General features: G+C 41.0%; 2 long non-coding RNA genes across 10 annotated transcripts in view; one reads left to right on the forward strand and one right to left on the reverse strand.

Moving 5' to 3' along the window:
* Positions 1 to 17,875, forward strand: part of LOC112671790 (uncharacterized) — a 126,467-nt gene that overhangs the window by 92,635 nt on the left and 15,957 nt on the right. The window lies entirely within an intron of this gene.
* Positions 1 to 17,875, reverse strand: part of LOC112671813 (uncharacterized) — a 45,524-nt gene that overhangs the window by 12,190 nt on the left and 15,459 nt on the right. For 2 of the 3 annotated variants that reach the window (XR_003143871.3, XR_003143872.3), the window contains exon 2: positions 6,678 to 6,795. This is a non-coding gene — a long non-coding RNA (uncharacterized LOC112671813). Of the gene's footprint in view, positions 1 to 6,303; positions 6,459 to 6,677; positions 6,796 to 17,875 lie in introns of those variants that run through there. The other variant, XR_003143870.3, reaches the window with a different exon arrangement.

Consider the following 17,875-nt stretch of genomic DNA (forward strand, 5'->3'; position numbering starts at 1 on the left):
TCTACATTTCCTACATATGTAACATATAAGAGAGATGGAGAAAACACGATGTGTCTTTCAGTAACTTATAGTCTAAATAGATGATCATCTCTACTGGGAAGAAATATCACAATTAGCTAGGGGACAGGGCACATACTGTCACAACTTCTGAAATCATCTGAATAGACCTTCCAATTTGAGGATGAAATCAACTCTGCTTGCAGACTTCTATGGGAAGAGCACTGCAAAACCCATATTTGCTGTCAGCTTCTTAAATCTGTTGCCATTGCCACATTTTATAAAATGCTCAATGTTGAAAGCCATCATACCATTTACTCACTGAGTCATCTGGGAAACTCATGGCAATAGGGAATGGCTTTGACTTTTTTTTTTTTTTTTTTTACAGAATCATTTTTTTCCTTTAAAAGTACTGAGACAGGGGATCCCTAGGTGGCTTAGCAGTTTAGCGCCTGCCTTCGGCCCAGGGCATGATCCTGGAGTCCCAGGATCGAGTCCCACATCGGGCTCCCTGCATGGAGCCTGCTTCTCCCTCTGCCTGTGTCTCTGTCTCTCTCTCTTTCTCTCTCTCTCTCTGTCTTTCACGAATAAATAAATTTAAAAAAATAATAATAAAAATAAAAATACTGAGACATAGGGCAGCCCAGGTGGCTCAGCAGTTTAGCGCCGCCTTCAGCCCAGGGTGTGATCCTGGAGACCAGGAATCGAGTCCCACGTCGGGCTCCCTGCATGGAGCCTGCTTCTCCCTCTGCCTGTGTCTCTGCCTCTCTTTCTGTGTTCTCATGAATAAATAAATAAAATCTTCAAAAAACAATACTGAGACATAATTTATGTACCATAAAATTCACCATTTAGAGTACTTCAGTGAGTTTTAGTACAAGGTTGGGCAACCATCACCACTATCAAATTCCAGAACATTCTCATCACCCCCAAAAAACCCCAGTCTTGGGCAACCCTGGAGGCGCAGTGGTTTAGTGCAGCCTGCAGCCCCGAGGTGTGATCCTGGAGACCCGGGATTGAGTCCCACGTCAGGCTCCCTCCCTGCATGGAGTCTGCTTCTCCCTCTGCCTGTGTCTCTGCCTCTCTCTCTCTGTGTCTCTCATGAATAAATAAATAAAAATCTTTAAAAAAAAAAAAAAACCATAGTCTTGTTAGCAGGTTTTTTTTTCTCCCATTCCTCCCTTCCCCCAGCCCCTGGCAACCACTAATATAACTTCTATCTCAAAAGATTTGTCTATTCCAGACATTTTATATAAATGGAATCATACAACATCTGATCTTTTGTGACTAATTTCTTTATCATAGCATAATGTTTTCAAGGTTCATCCATGTTGTAAAGCAGGAATCAATATTTTATTTATTTTTGTTGCTCAACAAGTTTCCATAATATGGTTATACTACATTTTGTTTATCAATTCATCATTGATGGACACTTGGGTTGTTTGCATTGAGAATTTTTTGAGGAAACCTAATCTTGCTGTGTTCAAAGTGATTGTAAGTGATGTTTCCCGTCCCCCCATCTTGTCACCATAGAATTCCCCCAGGAAGTGGTGTACCCTGCTGTTGGAGTACAGTCAAAAAGTAGATACTGTGTTCTGTAAGGATGAAATCAGCTACATAGCTCTGGATTGACCACAAGGAGTCCCAGGTCATGGAATTCCCCCCTGGGTATTTTTCTTGGTATTTAGGCAATGTAACCATTATTGCAAGCCTACCCCAGTGAACTTGCTAGAATTCCATTCCCATTGCAGCACTCCTGTTTCCAAGCTTAATGACAGCAGATGTGCTTTTACCTAGTCATATGAGCAGATGATCACCCTGTCCCAGCCTAGAGATGAAGTGGATGATCATTCTCGACTGGCCGCATGTGGAGTATGGAGTGGAAGCCAAGTTGTGTGTGAGCAGGAGAGCAAAGACGATGACTGGGAAGTAATCCTTTTAAGTAAAACCACATTACTCATCCATCAACCAGTCACTCTGTAAGTTTTCAGCCCTTCTGTGGTCCTAGCCCCTATAGCAGCACTGTAGGGGATGGTACACATCACTTCCTCTTAACAACCTTAGGGCCTTGATAAGGAGGCTATGATGTATCACAGAACCCGATGATTGAAAAGCCCCAGCTTCTATAATATGGACAGGAAGGTTGCCTTGCATAGAGAAGATAATCAAATATTATCAAAACCAAAAGCTTGAACCCTTGAAGGGGAAAATAACTGCAAATAGGAGAAATGTAAAGAAATGACCCTCTAGTTCATTTATTAGAAAATTAGAAAATAGGAAAAGCTAGATGTGCACATTATTAAGCTAATAGCTCTTAGCTGCTGACTGGAACTATATACACTTTTCTCTTTTGCTAGCTACTCCCTGATAAGCTTTACTGTGGGAGCCTGCAAGGCTGGATAGGGACATAGGGCTTGCTTCTTCCTATTTGCTACCTGTTCCTGACAATGTCACACCAGCAATGTATCTGCACCTGACAGTGGCAGCTCCTTCCAGGGAGCAGCAGAATCACCTTCACCGTACCCCCCTCAGAGACACCAGGAGTGTTCAGGCAGCAGCCCCTCCTCAGAGGTTAAGTTTCAGTTCCACAGAACCCCTCGTCCAAGTTCTAAGTTTTAGCAGTTCCAAACTCTTTCCTTTTTCCCTCAGCCTTAGGGATGCCTCCAACCATGCCTTGTGAGCCAGTTAGGAAGACTTTTCATTCAATAGATAAATCCAGTTTCCTAGTTATATGTCTTAGGAAGGAATAAGCGTTGAATGAAACTGAGTGAACTTTGTATAGTCTATTACAGCATCATTTTTTAAAAATATTTTATTTATTTATTCATGAGAGATACAGAGAGAAAGAGGCAGAGACACAGGCAGAGGGAGAAGCAGGCTCTACGCAGGGGCCCAATGTGGGACTCGATCCCAGGGCTCCAGGATCACACCCTGGGCTGAAGGCAGATGCTCAACTGCAGAGGCACTCAGGCATCCTTTTGTATTTTTTTATGTTTTATTTTTAAGTAGTGTCAACACCCAACATGGGGCTTGAATTCACAACTCCAAGATTAAGAGTTGCATGTTTCACCAACTGTGCCAGCCAGGTGCCCCTACCACAGCATCTTTGCATATACACCCTGTTCATGTGTATCCAGATAACACTTCAGATTCCCAGATGTCATACTGGAAAGTCTGTTCCTCATAGCGTAAGTTTTGTGTGTGTGTGTGTGTGTGTGTGTGTGTGTGTCAGTTGTTAAGAGTACCTGGTAGAGTTCTTTACATATCCTTTTAATGTTTCTTTCAAAAGACTCCATTTCTGACCTATAGCTCATAGCAAAGGTCTTTAGACAAAGTGAAGGGATAGTAGAAACCAGGTGCTAATGACAAAACTGAATGACTGCTTAGTTTATTACAGTGACCAACCGAAGATCCCAGAATGAAGAGTAGATTTCTCCACTGGGTATAATATATAACTACTTCAATGAAGTAGTTATATATTATAATGAAGTAGTTATATAATATATATAATATATATATAATGAAGTAGTAATATAATATAATATAATATAATATTATATTATATTATATTATATTATATTATATGTATCGTGATCTTTGACGCATTGACAAATCTCAAGGTCTTTCTAATCCATCTGGTAAAGTGTGTGTTACAATTGCTACTAGTTTAGCAGGGCTATTTTAAACATAGGAAAAAAAATTTTTAATTAGTTTGTTGACAGTTACTGTATGTCTATGTACCTGAACACTGTAGTTGCTTTTCATCCTGGAAGGTCAACAATTACTGAAGTTGCACTTTACCTGTTCCTAACTGACTCAAGAGAGTCTTCTCCTTTTTGTTGACACTTCTTCCCATGTGATGAGCTTAATAAACACAACAGCTCTCACTATCAGTTGAGTCATAAAAACATGGAGATTGGGCAACCCGGGTGGCCCAGTGGTTTAGCGCCACCTTCAGTCCAGGGCCTGATGCTAGAGACCTGGGATGGAGTTCCACCTGGGGCTCCCTGCATGGAGCCTGCTTCTCCCTCTGCCTGTGTGTGTGTGTGTGTGTCTGTGTGTCTGTGTGTGTGTGTGTGTGTGTGTGTGTGCCTCTCATGAATAAATAAATAAAATCTTTAAAAAAAAAAAAAAAAAAACAGGGCAGCCCGAGTGGCACAGTGGTTTAGCGCCTGCCTTCAGCCCAGGGCCAGATCCTGGAGACTTGGGATCGAGTCCTGCGTCGGGCTCCCTGCGTGGAGCCTGCTTCCCCCTCACCTGTGTCTCTTCCTCTCTCTGTCTCTATGTCTATTATGAATAAATAAATAAAATATTTAAAAAATAAAATAAAAACATGGAGATTATCAAACATACCTAATTATTTCTAGCACCTTTCCTTTTATAAAGCAGGAAAGTAGACTTTTTGGTAGCTACCAAAGAGCATCTAAAAAAGTGCCAAATAAGATTCATGTGCAAAAAACACCTTGTTGACTTTCTTTTGAATTTTAGGGGAATAATTATCAGAGGAGATTGAGTCCTCATTTTAAATGGAAGCATAGGTACTTGAGAAAAAGGTAGTTGGAGCTTGGATAGCTGGATACTAAAAGTAACAATGTAGTATTTTAAAATAAACAGCAAAAAGTATCATCATTATCATCATCATCATCGTGTAATATACTCTTTCAGAAGTGAGAAACTTTTTTTTAAGATTTTATATATTTGCAGGGCACTTGGGTGGCTCAGTCAGTTAAGGGTCTGCCTTTGGCTTGGGTCGTAGTCCCAAAAATCAATGGGCTTCTGAGGAGGAATATTCAGTTGACATAAGTGATCTGTGCTTTCTAGGAAAATAACACAGATGGTAAATAATTTCTTACTACCTTTGGTGAAAAGCAGATCAATTTTGAACAACACATCTTCTCTTTGTCACTCATAATTTATCTTGCTTATTCATTTTAATATTCATACGTATGTATATATATTTATTTAAACATATACAGTTATGTATAAAGTTAAATGACAATCTTAGCTTTAAAATATAACTTAAAAATAATTATATTCTCATAATCTTAAATATTTTCTGGAAGCAATGATAATTTGTCTAACCCATAAAACCAGTATCAAAAAATTGTAGAGTTTAAATTAATTAAGCTTTCCAAACAAAACAAAACAAAACAAAAAAACCCTGAATCTTGCTAAGATGAGATGTACATTATATTATACCCCACACCGTGATAAAATGAAGATGAAGCCATAGCATTGTTATTAAACCAAAATTATCTAATCAGTCTTTTCTTTAAAAAGATTTTATTTATTTAACAGAGAGAGAGAGCATGCAAGAGAACAAGAAAGGGGAGCAATAGAGGGAGAGGGAGAAGCAGGCTTTCTCCTGAGCAGGGTCCCAATGCTGGACTCCATCCCAGGACCCTGGGATCATGACCTGAGCTGAAGGCAGATGTTTAACTGACTGAGCCACCCAAGCACCCAATATCAGAGTAGTCTTATTTGTTCAAGGATTCACCTCTCCTAAGAGTATTGGTGAATGTGGATCCAAATATAATTCTGCGTCCATTTGTCAAATATTAAAAATGCTTCTGGCAGTTCATCTTAGTACTTTTTTACAACTGTGTATTGACTATATTTTCTTATTTTCTGTAGTCATATTCAAAATATTTTGGCATTTGAGGCCTTGATCCTGGACAGACTGGCCCTCTCCAGGCTAGTAATTCCTAGAAAGCAAACATTCCTCTATAAGAATGTCTTTGATATACAAGCCAACCAGGTCAGAGCCTGACATCTCTTATCAAATTCTCACATACCATATCAGTATTTACCCAGTCCAAAACCACCTCAGGGCTAGGTATCAGACAACTAGGGACTGACTATAGCTCCAAGCTCACCAAAATTACTCAAACCCCCTGATGCTAAGTTTACTCAATATATCTACCCTGCCTTACCCATTCCTTCCTATGAAAACCAGGATAAAGGCTTTGGGTCATACTCCCTGCTTCTGTCTGTCCTGGTCAAATCTGGTCAGTCCTAGTGCTTCCTCATGTAGCCCTGTATAGCATGCCTAGCCTCGTTTCTAGAGGTCTGTGAGTGTGAACTTCTCATGACAATTGTTTCCATGTTTACATGACTTACCATACCTGATTTTTAAAAAATCCTGGCTTTCAGGCACCTGGCTGGCTCTGTCAGTAGAGCCTGTGGCTCTTGATCTCAGGGTTGTGAGTCCAAGCCCCACTTTGGGTATAGAGATTACTTAAAAATAAATTTTTTTAAAAAGATTTTATTTATTCATTCATGAGGCACACACACAGAGAGAGAGAGAGAGAGAGAGAGAGAGAGAGAGAGAGGCAGAGACACAGACAGAGGGAGAAGCAGGCTCCATGCAGGGAGCCCGATGTGGGACTCGATCCCAGGACTCCAGGATCACGCCTCGGGACGAAGGCAGGCTCTAAACCGCTGCGCTACCCAGGGATCCCCTTAAAAATAAAATTAAAAAAAAATTAAAATCCCAGATTCATTTTTAGAACAGACTGCTAATTGTTCGCTCGATGCCTACTTGTGTTTCTTTTACTTCTCCTGAGATGCCCCATAACAAGTACAAGCGACAGATTCATGTGATCTGTTAACCCAGTTTCCCTCAACAAAGCCAATCACAGATACACAGATAGATCATCATATGTGGCCAGTTACTTTACCTGTGTGGGGAAGGGCAAAAGTTTTCCTCACATCTAGATGCACAGAGAAGAATCACAAGTTCCAGTGCTCCAACTGTAGCCACGGGTCAGACAAAAATACAGACACCAACACATGTGCCTACAGTAAACAAAAAACAAAAATAAACCTTTGTAGGTAAACACCTATGACAGTGAAGAACTGGACCAGCAGAAGATATGGGACATTTCTTTCTCCCCATCCACCCTTTCATGGTTCCTTCCCATGGAATTCCTTACACAAAGAAATGTTGACAGAAGCCTGCAAGTCTGGGTCTGGACTTCTCCTTTGGAAACTTCACAGACTTCCCAGCACAATAGTGGTACCACAGAGCCTTCCCCAGGCTCCCAGCCTTTAAGCTAGAAGATGAGCATTTAACTTCCAACTTTGTCTAACAGGTCTTCTCTCTGGTCAGTGCTTCTGGGGCCCAGACTAGGCCTTTTGAAAGGAAGCCCCAGGTCCTAGCAGTTTCTAACAGGCAGACAGGCATGACTTAGAGAACCACATTTTCTGTTTCTAATTTTTGAAAGACAAAGACATTTTATCCACAACAGGTAGGTATCACCAGATTTTGACACATAGGAGCTCTGAAAATGATCCAAATTTGCCATATCTTGGCAAAAATTCACTGTTTGGTTGAAGCAATCGGAAGGTCGGGGAAATACAAAGTATCTTAAATTTATGTTTTCTATGAGGTTCTTGATCTAAGGACTGCTCTGTTTTAGGGAGTCCTTGTGAGGGGGCAGGACCTCTGAAACTGTGAAATTGTTAAAATTACAATAATAGTCAATTGTCCATTAAATGAAGTTATATTCCTCAGCTAATCAGCTGAGCTAGTTTGACCTATTAGGACACATTCTCAGATGATATTAAAACATCACATCTCTGCCTTGTTTCCAAGTTTTATATCATTTTCCCTGAACAAAGTTTCATTTCTGGAAAGTAGAAGCAACAACCACAAGTAAAAGCAACTTCAAGTGCTAGATTTTCTGATTCCTAAGAAATGAGAAATTACCAGATAATTTTAAAATACAGTCAGATGTTGAAAGTGTTCGTGAGCTTTGAATTCAACATTCTGCTGCTAAAAACCTATTGTACAGAAGTATTCAGAGGTGCGTGTGCCCAAAGCTTCATGCCAGATGTTTGTCTCAGTGCCCTTGATCACAGAGACCTGGAAACAGTCCAACAGGTTCATTAATGGCATGTAGTAGAAGCTTTGATTCCTTCAACAGGCTGCGAATTTCCTCACTCCACTCCTTACCAGTCATGTGCTGGGAACTCCTAGCCTGTCCCTCCTGAGTCTGTAAAATTAGGACTAACAACAATGCTCAGGGCTGGATTCCCCGATAGCAGATGTGTTTAGGAACTAGTAAATCAGGGGCACCAAAGAAAATGTTTTTGAGGGGATCCCTGGGTGGCTCAGGTGTTTAGCGCCTGCCTTTGGCCCAGGGCATGATCCTGGAGTCCAGAGGATTGAGTCCTGGGCCTGGGATCGAGCCTGCTTCACCTTCTGCCTGTGTCTTTGACCGCCCCCCCCAACCCCATGTGTCTCTCATGAATAAATAAATAAAATCTTTACAAAAGAAAATGCTTTTGAAGGAATCTAATGTTTGATAGAAAAAATAGAATAAAGTATACTTTCTTATGCTTATTTTATGCTTTTTGTTTGTTTTGGGTTTTAGTTTATGAACAGCATGGTACCACCATGATCTTGTTAGGAGAGAAAACTTTACCTCTATCTTCTTAAATTTAAAGCTTGGGACCTGTGAATTAAACTGACAGGAGAGGTTAGCAAAAGAAAAGATCTTCATCACGTATGTATGGGAGTTCACAGAGCAGTATTATTCAAAGGGGCGATTAGAAATTGGGGCTTATATACTATCCTAAGAGGTGTAGCCGGGGACAGGGAGAAGGGCATGGTATGGGAAAAATAAATGGGACCTTAAGGGAATGAATGGGGAGACAGGATAGTTTTGTGACAGTGTGTTTGGGCATGGTGCTGACTTCTCTGGGAAGATTAGAGTGGCTCCTGGGGAGAAGATTTATGACATTTGAGTTCTTTTGGGAGGCTCTGCATTTACGTAGATAAGGGATTTCAGGAACTCAAAATATTTCCATTCCAACTAGAAATAATTTTTATACCATGGTCACAGAGACTTAAAAGAGGACTCTTTCAATCTTCTCCTAACCCTGAGTACTCTTTGTCAGTGCTCAGTGTTACACAGATAAGCTACTTGAGAATTTGGGAATGAAGGAAGTAGGATTGCTCCAGATGGTGAATTGTAAACCCTGTGACTAATGGATCAGAGAGTAGATATGCAAAGTCAATGAAAGAGGCTCAGCTGCCCAGCAGGGCTTGACTGCAACCTGATTAAATGTATTAACATATCTAAAGAGACTATGTCATTTAGAGCGAGGGTTGAATTTTCCCCTCCCAAGTAATTACTCTCCCAACTGCTGGCCTTTAAAGCAGACCTCCCATAACTGTTTATGAGTTTGAACTAAGATGGCAATGAACAATAACCCCATTTATTGACCACCAGATGCCAGATGTTGGGCTAAACATCTTTAACACATTATATTTGGGTCTCACAATAGTCTGAAGCCCAAGTATTATTAACCCATTTAACAAATATTAAGAGAGATGCATGTGTTGTCCAGGAGACAGCCCAGGCTATCAGGTGGTAAAGCTAAGACCAAACCTTAGAATCCAAGCTCCTGCCCTCCATGCTGCTATAGTCAGGCTCCACTCCTTCCCCTGGTATCCTTCCCCTGGACTTTGAGTGGTTGGCTAAAATTCCCCCTACCCAAACTTTTGCTTATTTTGACAGTGGGCCAAAGAAATGGAAAATAAATCCAGCTCTACTGCCTCCCATTTGGGTGACCCACAAAAACATAAATCCTGCAGGGTCTTCAGCACCCAAGATGTCTAAAATCTAGGAGGTGTTGAACCCAAACACCACAGTGGAGGAGAAGCAGGTAGTCCCTGTCTGAGCCCTGGTTCTGCAAATGATTACCTGCATAATATGGGAGAAGTTGCTAAGCCTCTTTGGACCTAATTTTCTCATTTTAAAATGAGAGCAGTGGACCAGATCATGTCTTAGCACTACCATCCTGGGATTCTGTAGTTCAATAAAAAGGGTAAAAAGCTCCATGGGGGTTGAGGTTGCAAGAAAAGAGACTGAGTCCTCACTAAAGTGTTTCAATTCTAATGATAAAGCTATTTTTAGATTTGATCTGATTCCCTCATGCATGTTGCATGTTACAGGATGGTTTTCTGGGTCAACCTTTCTCAGATAAACTGTCATCTAATCCATGACGAGGACATTTGTCCCTATAGAATAACAACTTTGCCCACACTAGCATTGGCTATTTTGAAATTGCTTTGCCCCAATTATCTGAATGGCCTTCAAAGAACTGTGATGTGGGGGCTCCACATGTCTTTGTTTGAAAGGGGTATCTTGGGTGGCTCAGTGGTTGAGTGTCTGCCTTTGGCTCAGGTCAGGATGGAGTCCCCCTTCTCCCTTCACCTCCCCTCCCCCCCAATAGGGCTTTCCACAGGGAGTCTGCTTCTGTCTCTCCGTCTCTCCCTCTCTATGTCTCTCATGAATAAATAAATTAAAATCTTAAAAAAAAAAAAAAAAAAAGAGGGCAGCCCGGGTGGCTCAGCGGTTTAGTGCTGCCTTCAGTCCAGGGCCTGCTCCTGGACACCCATGATCAAGTCCTACGTCGGGCTCCCTGCATGGAGCCTGCTTCTCCCTCTGCCTGTGTCTCTCATGAATAAATAAATAAAATCTTAAAAAAAAAAAAAAGAAAAGAAAGAAAGAAAGAAAGAAAGAAAGAAAGAAAAAAAGAAAGAAAGAAAGGGGTATCTTGGAGGTTCTGTCTGTCATACATAGAGTCTCATGCATTCATTCATTCAATAATTTATTTTTCTGGAGAGCCCACTCTGTACTAGGAACTTAGAATATGATGTGAGCAATAATAGGATCTCTACCACCAAGAAGCTTCCACTGGGGGAGAAGACATTAATTAAATAAGCCTACAAATTTTCATTATGACTGTAAGAAGTGCTACAAAGAACAATTGCAAGGTGCCCTGAGAACTTAAGATTGTAAGCTCAGAGAAGGTCCTTAGGGAGGTGCTATTTGAACTGAGTTCTGAAAGATGAGAATAATTAAATAGGTGCCAAGGAAAGGGAAAAGCATTCCTAGAAGAGGAAAAAGTATAGACAGTAGTCTATAAAAGGAAGAAACATGGGACTAAAAGAAAACGAATGCAGTTGAGCACAGAGATCAAGGGACATGTCAGGGTGGAAAATCTTTTCCTAAAAAAAGGGGGGGGGGATCCCTGGGTGGCTCAAGTGGTTTAGCACCTGCCTTCGGCCCAGGGTGTGATCCTGGAGTCCCAGGATCAAGTCCCACATTGGGCTTCCTGCATGGAGCCTCCCCACCCCTCTCATGAATAAATAAATAAAGTCTTTAAAAAAAAAAAAGAAAAAAGAAAAAAAAAAAAGAAAATCTTTTCCTCTACCCTCTTAGGTTCAGTACTAGGGGCTTGTGAATTAAATTAACAAAAGAAAGCTTAACGGAAGAAATTATTCACATATATATATGGGAGCTTACAAAAGAAGTAGCTTGATTAATGATTAAAGTCAGAGGCTCATAAACCTCATTTAGTAGAGAAAAGAGTTAGAGAGAAGGCCTCTATGAGAGAACAATAAGTTTCTTTAGAAGAAACAAGTGGATTTCTGGAAGAACAAATGGGAAATAAGGAAGTTTGTGATAATATCCATGCATTTACAAGTAGGCTTTCTGACTTCTTCATGGTCATAAAACTCTCCTAGAGAGGGAGTTCATGGTAGGTTAACTCTGGATCTCCTTCCTAGGAACAAAAGCCACCCTGAAAAGGGAATTTGTGGCATCTCCATCTCCCAAAAGTTTCTGCATGTAGTCAGATAAGGCGAGCTCTAAGAAGCCTTATTTCTGCATCTTGAATCTCAAATGTCTTCAGTTTAAAATAATCTTCAGGGATCCCTGGGTGGCGCAGTGGTTTAGCGCCTGCCTTTGGCCCAGGGCGCGATCCTGGAGACCCGGGATTGAATCCCACGTCGGGCTCCCGGTGCATGGAGCCTGCTTCTCCATCTGCCTATGTCTCTGCCTCTCTCTCTCTCTCTCTGTGTGACTATCATAAATAAATTAAAAAATAAATAAATAAAATAAAATAATCTTCATACCATTTCTGGGGTTCTATGTCAATTTTCATAGGTGGCTTGCTCAAGGTGATGCCAGAGGGGTGACGGGCAAGATGGCACACAACATTATACTAGGCTGTGTTGGTTTGATCCTTTTCTTTAGGACAATGGGAAGAATCGAAGGGTTTGAAGTAAGAGAACTATAGGATTAGATTTGCATCTAATGATGCAAACTTGAACTTGGGGTGCATTTGAGAACTCCAAGAGTTGATGGTGAATAGAGAGGGAGCTAGCTGGATTATACCAGCTTGGAACTCAGAGGGAAGCTCTAAAAATCTTTTTATGAGTCATCTACATATAGATGGTAATTATAGACCAGTGTGTGGTTGAGATTGCCTAAGGAAAGAACGTATAGGAAGGAACATGATGCTCCTTCCCACTCACCTGTAAACGGAAGGAAGGGAGGGAAGGAGGGTGGGAGGAAAAAAAGGGAAGAAAGGAAAAGAAAAGAACAGAAAAGAAGGCACCTGGTGGCTCAGTCAGTTAAGCATCTGACTTGATTTCAGCTCAGGTTGTGGGATCGAGCCCTGTGTCTGGTTCTGTGCTCTGTGTAGTCTGCTTGAGATTCTCTCCTTCCTCCCCTGCCCTCCCCTCAGCACACTCTCTCTCTAAAATAAATAAATAAATAAATAAATAAATAAATAAATAAATAAATAAATAAATAGAATTTTAAAGAAAAATATTTTTTAAAATGAAAAGAATAAGGGAAAAAAGGAAAAAGGAAAAAAAAGTTGTAGGGAAGGAAAGCTAGTTTGCAGGGAAACAACCCATTTCTAGATTTGCAGATGTGAAATTGTAACTATTATTTCTGTTACATGCAACTCTGCCCTTGGAGTTGTCCCTTCATCTGACAAATGGGATTTACTTTACTTCAGCTACTTAAAAAGAGACTGATGCAACTCAAATTAATATGAAGATTCTTTTAAATTCAAAGTATCAAAAATAAATAAATAAATAAATAAATTCAAAGTATCATAATATTGATATTTTTGCTGTTATTGCTGGTGTTATTATTATCATATATCATTGTTGGCTGGGAAGGGAAGTGATACAGAGAAAAATAACATTGTAAATTTACCAGTTTACCACACTGGGCCAGCCAGTCTGCATTAAGTAATCCTCAGTAGCACCACTTTACAGATGAGAAACCGAACTTTACAGATGAGAAACCGAACTAAGGCTCAGCAAGTTGAAGAGATTGCCTGAAGTTTCATGGCTAGGACATAATAGAACTGCAATTCACACTCACTCCTGACACTGCAGCTCATTCTTTTCCTTTTTGAAGTTCTTTTTCTCCAACTCTGCAACCCCACTCTCTCTCACAAACACACACACACTCACACACACACACACGCACACACAGATTTTTCAGCTCAAATCTGCAGTACAATCAAAGGGAATAGAATGCTATAAGGTCATAAAGATTGGGCTGGGCCACTCCTCCAGACTCCTCCAGACTGGTAAATCTCTTGTCCTGACACTGGGGAAATGAAGAATGTCAGCCTTGATCCCTGCTGTTCTACTGCTGGGCATGTAGTTTGGCAGTGTTACATTATTATTTATTCATGTATGTCATCACAGATTTTATGTGAAGAATTAGTAGCTGTTTATCTAATTTAATGAGCTGGAAATTTATAAAATTACCATCTCTAGGTATGCAGATCAAATCCTACTTCATCAAAAGTATTTCCAAACCTCAGCCTACCAGTTTTCTACCATTCTTCCATATTTCTTATAGCACAGAAACACCTCTCAATAGAACAGCAAGGAAAAACTTTGGACAGTGTAGCTGTGTAGTTATTTAACAGGTCTGTAGTGAGAACCCTAAACTCTATGGAGGACAAATATATGTATATACACACACTAAGCCCCAGTTCCTGCCCTCAAGGAGCTTACACTCCAGATATCATCTAACAGCTATCCTCCTGGGCCTTGCAAGTGAGAAATAGCTGCTCTTGCCTCAGAGGAAGGTCAGAGAGATTATCACAACTAGGGAGGTTGAAGACACATTCACAGCAAAGGAGCTGCTTGAGTTTTGAAGAAAAGACAGGGTTCCGAGAGGTACACAGGAGAGCATTCCAGGCAGAGGGAGACACAGAGGTCAAAACTAAGAAAGGCAAGTTTAGAAATAGGGACAGGGTCTGCCTGTGAGAAGCAGAAATGCATTTGGGGAGTGACGGTTAGACATGTGGGTTTGGGGCATATGATGGAGGGCATTGACCACTGAGTCAGCTTAACTCAGGGACCCTGGCACTATCGACATTTGACCTAGATCATTCTTTCTCTGTTGGAAGTAAAGGTGGGAAGATGGGGCTTTCTTATAGTTGGGGTTAGTTAGCAACATCCCTGGTTTCTACTCACTAGATGCCAAAAGTATCCTTACTGCCAGTTGTCTTCTTCACTTAGTTATGACCCAAAAAAATGTCTTCAGACGTTGCCAACTGTCTCTGGGGATCAATCAGAATTGTTCAGTGGCCTGAGAACTACTGGGTTAAGGCATGGTGATAGTGTGTGCGATCTGTGTGTAATTTTTCTCAGGGTCAACAGGTCTGTCCTGAATTCGCTTCATTCTTCCATGTGCCATCAGGGTTCCCATGCTCATGCCCCTGTGGCAGTGACCTACACAGCCCATAGAGAATCCATCTTCCTATGAGACTCCTGTTGGTCCAGTTGTGGGTGGGGTCTTTATTCACCAGCCCCTACTACAGCATGCCTAGAACATGACACTAGGGGAGAAAAAACAGGTAAAGTGCATCAAGCCAAGAATTAACAAGAGCCTGCCATTGGAATGGAGATGAACCACCTAAATAAAAATATTAAACAAAAACACATGGGAAGATTTCAAGCAGTTTAGTGTTAACATCAAACCCATTAGGATGGCTACTATTGACAAAACAGAAAACAAGTGTTGGTGAGGATAGGGAGAAATTGGAACCCTTGTGCACTGTCAGAGGGAATGTAAAATGGTACAGGCTCTATGGCAACCAGTATGGAGGTTCCCCCAAAAATTAAAACTAGAACTACCATACGATCCAGAAATTCCACTACCCAAAAAATTGAAAACAGGGTCTCAGAGAGATACTTGTATATCCATGTTCAAAGCAGCATTATTCTCAGTAACTAGAATGTGGAAGCAACTCAGGCGTCCATCGACCAGTGAATAGATAAGCAAATTATGGTACATACATACAATGGAATATTATTCAGCTTTAAAAAGGAAGGAAGGGGCAACCCGGGTGGCTCAGCGGTTTACCACCGCCTTCAGCCCAGGGCCTGATCCTGGAGACCCAGGATCGAGTCCCACGTCGGGCTCCCTGCATGGAGCCTGCTTCTCCCTCTGCCTGTGTCTCTGCCTCTCTCTCTCTCTGTGTCTGTCATGAATAAATAAACAAAATCTTTAAAAAATAAAAATAAAAAAATAAAAATAAAAAGGAAGGAAATTCTACAACATGCTACAATGTGGATGAATCCTGAGGATGTTATGGCAAGTGAAATAAGCTAAAAAGACAAATGCGATATGATTCCACTTTTTAAGATACTTAGAGTCATCAAAACCATAGAGACAGGAAGTAGAATGAATTTAAGACCAATGAACTGTATATTTGAAAATTATGAAGTTGGTAAATTCTGTGTTATGTGTATTTTAGCACCATAAAAAAAGTGGGGGAAAAAAAAACCACACCAAGAATGGTGGGAAAGTGCCCTATTTCCTTCTGAACATTGAACCCATTACCAGTAAAACGACAACTGTGTCCCAAAGTTGAACAGTGAAATGCGGTCCAATTAGACCTGGCATCAAGCCAACTCGAGCCCCTGATTAACAACAGCTGGGATGTTTAGAGGCTGATGTATTGTTTTCTTGCCCTCTGTGACTGGCAGGTTGTTGATATAAAAACCCTGTGAAAATGTTTACCATTATTCTGGCTTTTCCTAATTAAAGATTCCAGAACCACAGACTTTCCTCAGGGCTTCTGACATGGGGAATGGAATGTCGGGCATTGGAACAGAGCTGTGTGCGGTTAGGTGACCATGGAGCTTCTCGTCTCCTAGGCTGCCTTCCTGCAACCTGCTCCCTTCCAGTGTTACCTGGGAAGAAGGGCTGGTGAAATACCACCTTGAAGCCTAGGAAACTTTAAAAATGTCATTCTGTTACTGTTAGAATGAATATTTGAGAAGCTGAATTCCATTGCAATGACAGCTAGCATTTATCTAGTATTTACTGTCCTTAAACGTGTTACCAGTGGGGTATGAGGAATTTAACACTTGGAAATGCAGATAACCTGCCAAGGACACAGGGACGGTACCTTGGACACAAGAGGTTGAATGGAGTTCTGTATGTCTCCTGAGTCCCCTTAACTTGAACAGTCAGACCTGCCCATGTGGGCTACTGATGGAGCCTCTCCAGCCTTTACAAAAAGATCCTGTCTTTTACAAAAAAATCCTGTCTCCATCAGGATTTGCTTTATATCAAGCCAAGGGACTTGCAGCTGTCTTGTCTGTGTCCCCTTCTTGACCAGCTGCCACCTGGAAAACCTATGACAGTTCCCCTCTCATTCTTAAAAAAAAAAAAGGTTTCTTTTGCCTATGTATTCCCTGTAGAAAGTTAAAGAACAGGAAAAAAATTATCCAAAATCTTGAGACAAGCTTTTAAAACAGCTTGATGCATTTCCTTCACGTACAATTTGTTTTTCAGAGGCCTCTTGACCTCAGACTCTCTACCAGTTGCTAACCGTCCAGCATTGGTAGTGTTCACAGGCAGGCCCATCCAAGATGACACCCACAGAAGGTCCAGGAAACCATGACCTAGCACCCTCTATGTCCTAGAAGCTTCTCCCTTTACTCTCATGGGTAAAGACTTGCTCTTCAAAGTGGCCCCAATTGTTGTGTCCTACAATCTTCCCACCTCAGGAGAAAATCAGAATTTTGAAACCAGCTTTTGGAGAAATCTGGAGAATTGACCACACAATCATACACCATTTCCTCCCTTAACGTCTTATCCTGAGCATAATGCTGATTTGGTTCAAATCCAAGCCTGGATGCTTTTTTTTTTTTTTTTCTAAGATTTTATTTTTCTAAGATTTTATTTATTTAAAAAAATATATTTTATTTATTTATTAGAGGGAGAGGGAGAGAGAGCATGTGTGCACAGAGAGAGAGGGAGAAGCAGACTCCTCACTGAGCAGGGAGCCCAATGCAGGGCTCGATCCCAGGACCCAAAGACCATGACCTGAGCTGAAGGCAGATACTTAACCAACTGAGTCACCCAGGCACGCTAAGTGTGGCTTTTTCAGAAGCCCCACACCCCACACAGGCTAATATGGGGTGTACAGTTATGGCCCTAGTAATTAACCAAGTCATAAATCACCTAGTCCCTATCTTTCTAGACTGTTCAATAGAAATATAATGTGAGCTGCATGTGTATTATAAATTTTCTAGTTGCAAAAAATAAATTTCTAGTCACTACATAAAGTAAAAAGGAACAAGTGAAATTAATTTTGAAAACATTTTTACCCCAAGATATTAAAAATATTATTGATATTTTACATCTTTTTTGTGCTAAGTCTTTGATATCAGTATATATTTTACCCTTTTAGCACACCTCAATTTGGAGCAGCCACATTTCAAGTGCTCTATAGCCACATGTGACCAGTGGCTGCCATATGGAGCAGAGCAGTTCCAGACCCATTTTAGCTCTATTCAGTGACCTGCAGCAGCCTCCCTAGCCATATCCCCAATCTCAGGTCATTCCCCAGCCAATTCTGAATGCTCCAAGAGTAGGCAAAATGGAGAAAGGGTCTTTTTTGCACCCTGGACAGCCCTGCCCTCCAGCATACTGGATGGCAAGAAGCTGAAACTAAGGAGAGTCTCTGCCGATCTGGTGATGGTAGGTTTTCTGGTGATGGTAGGTTTCTACATCATTAAATATGT

This window comes from Canis lupus, chromosome 10, assembly GCF_003254725.2.
Source record: "Canis lupus dingo isolate Sandy chromosome 10, ASM325472v2, whole genome shotgun sequence".
NCBI classification, from domain to species: domain Eukaryota; kingdom Metazoa; phylum Chordata; class Mammalia; order Carnivora; family Canidae; genus Canis; species Canis lupus.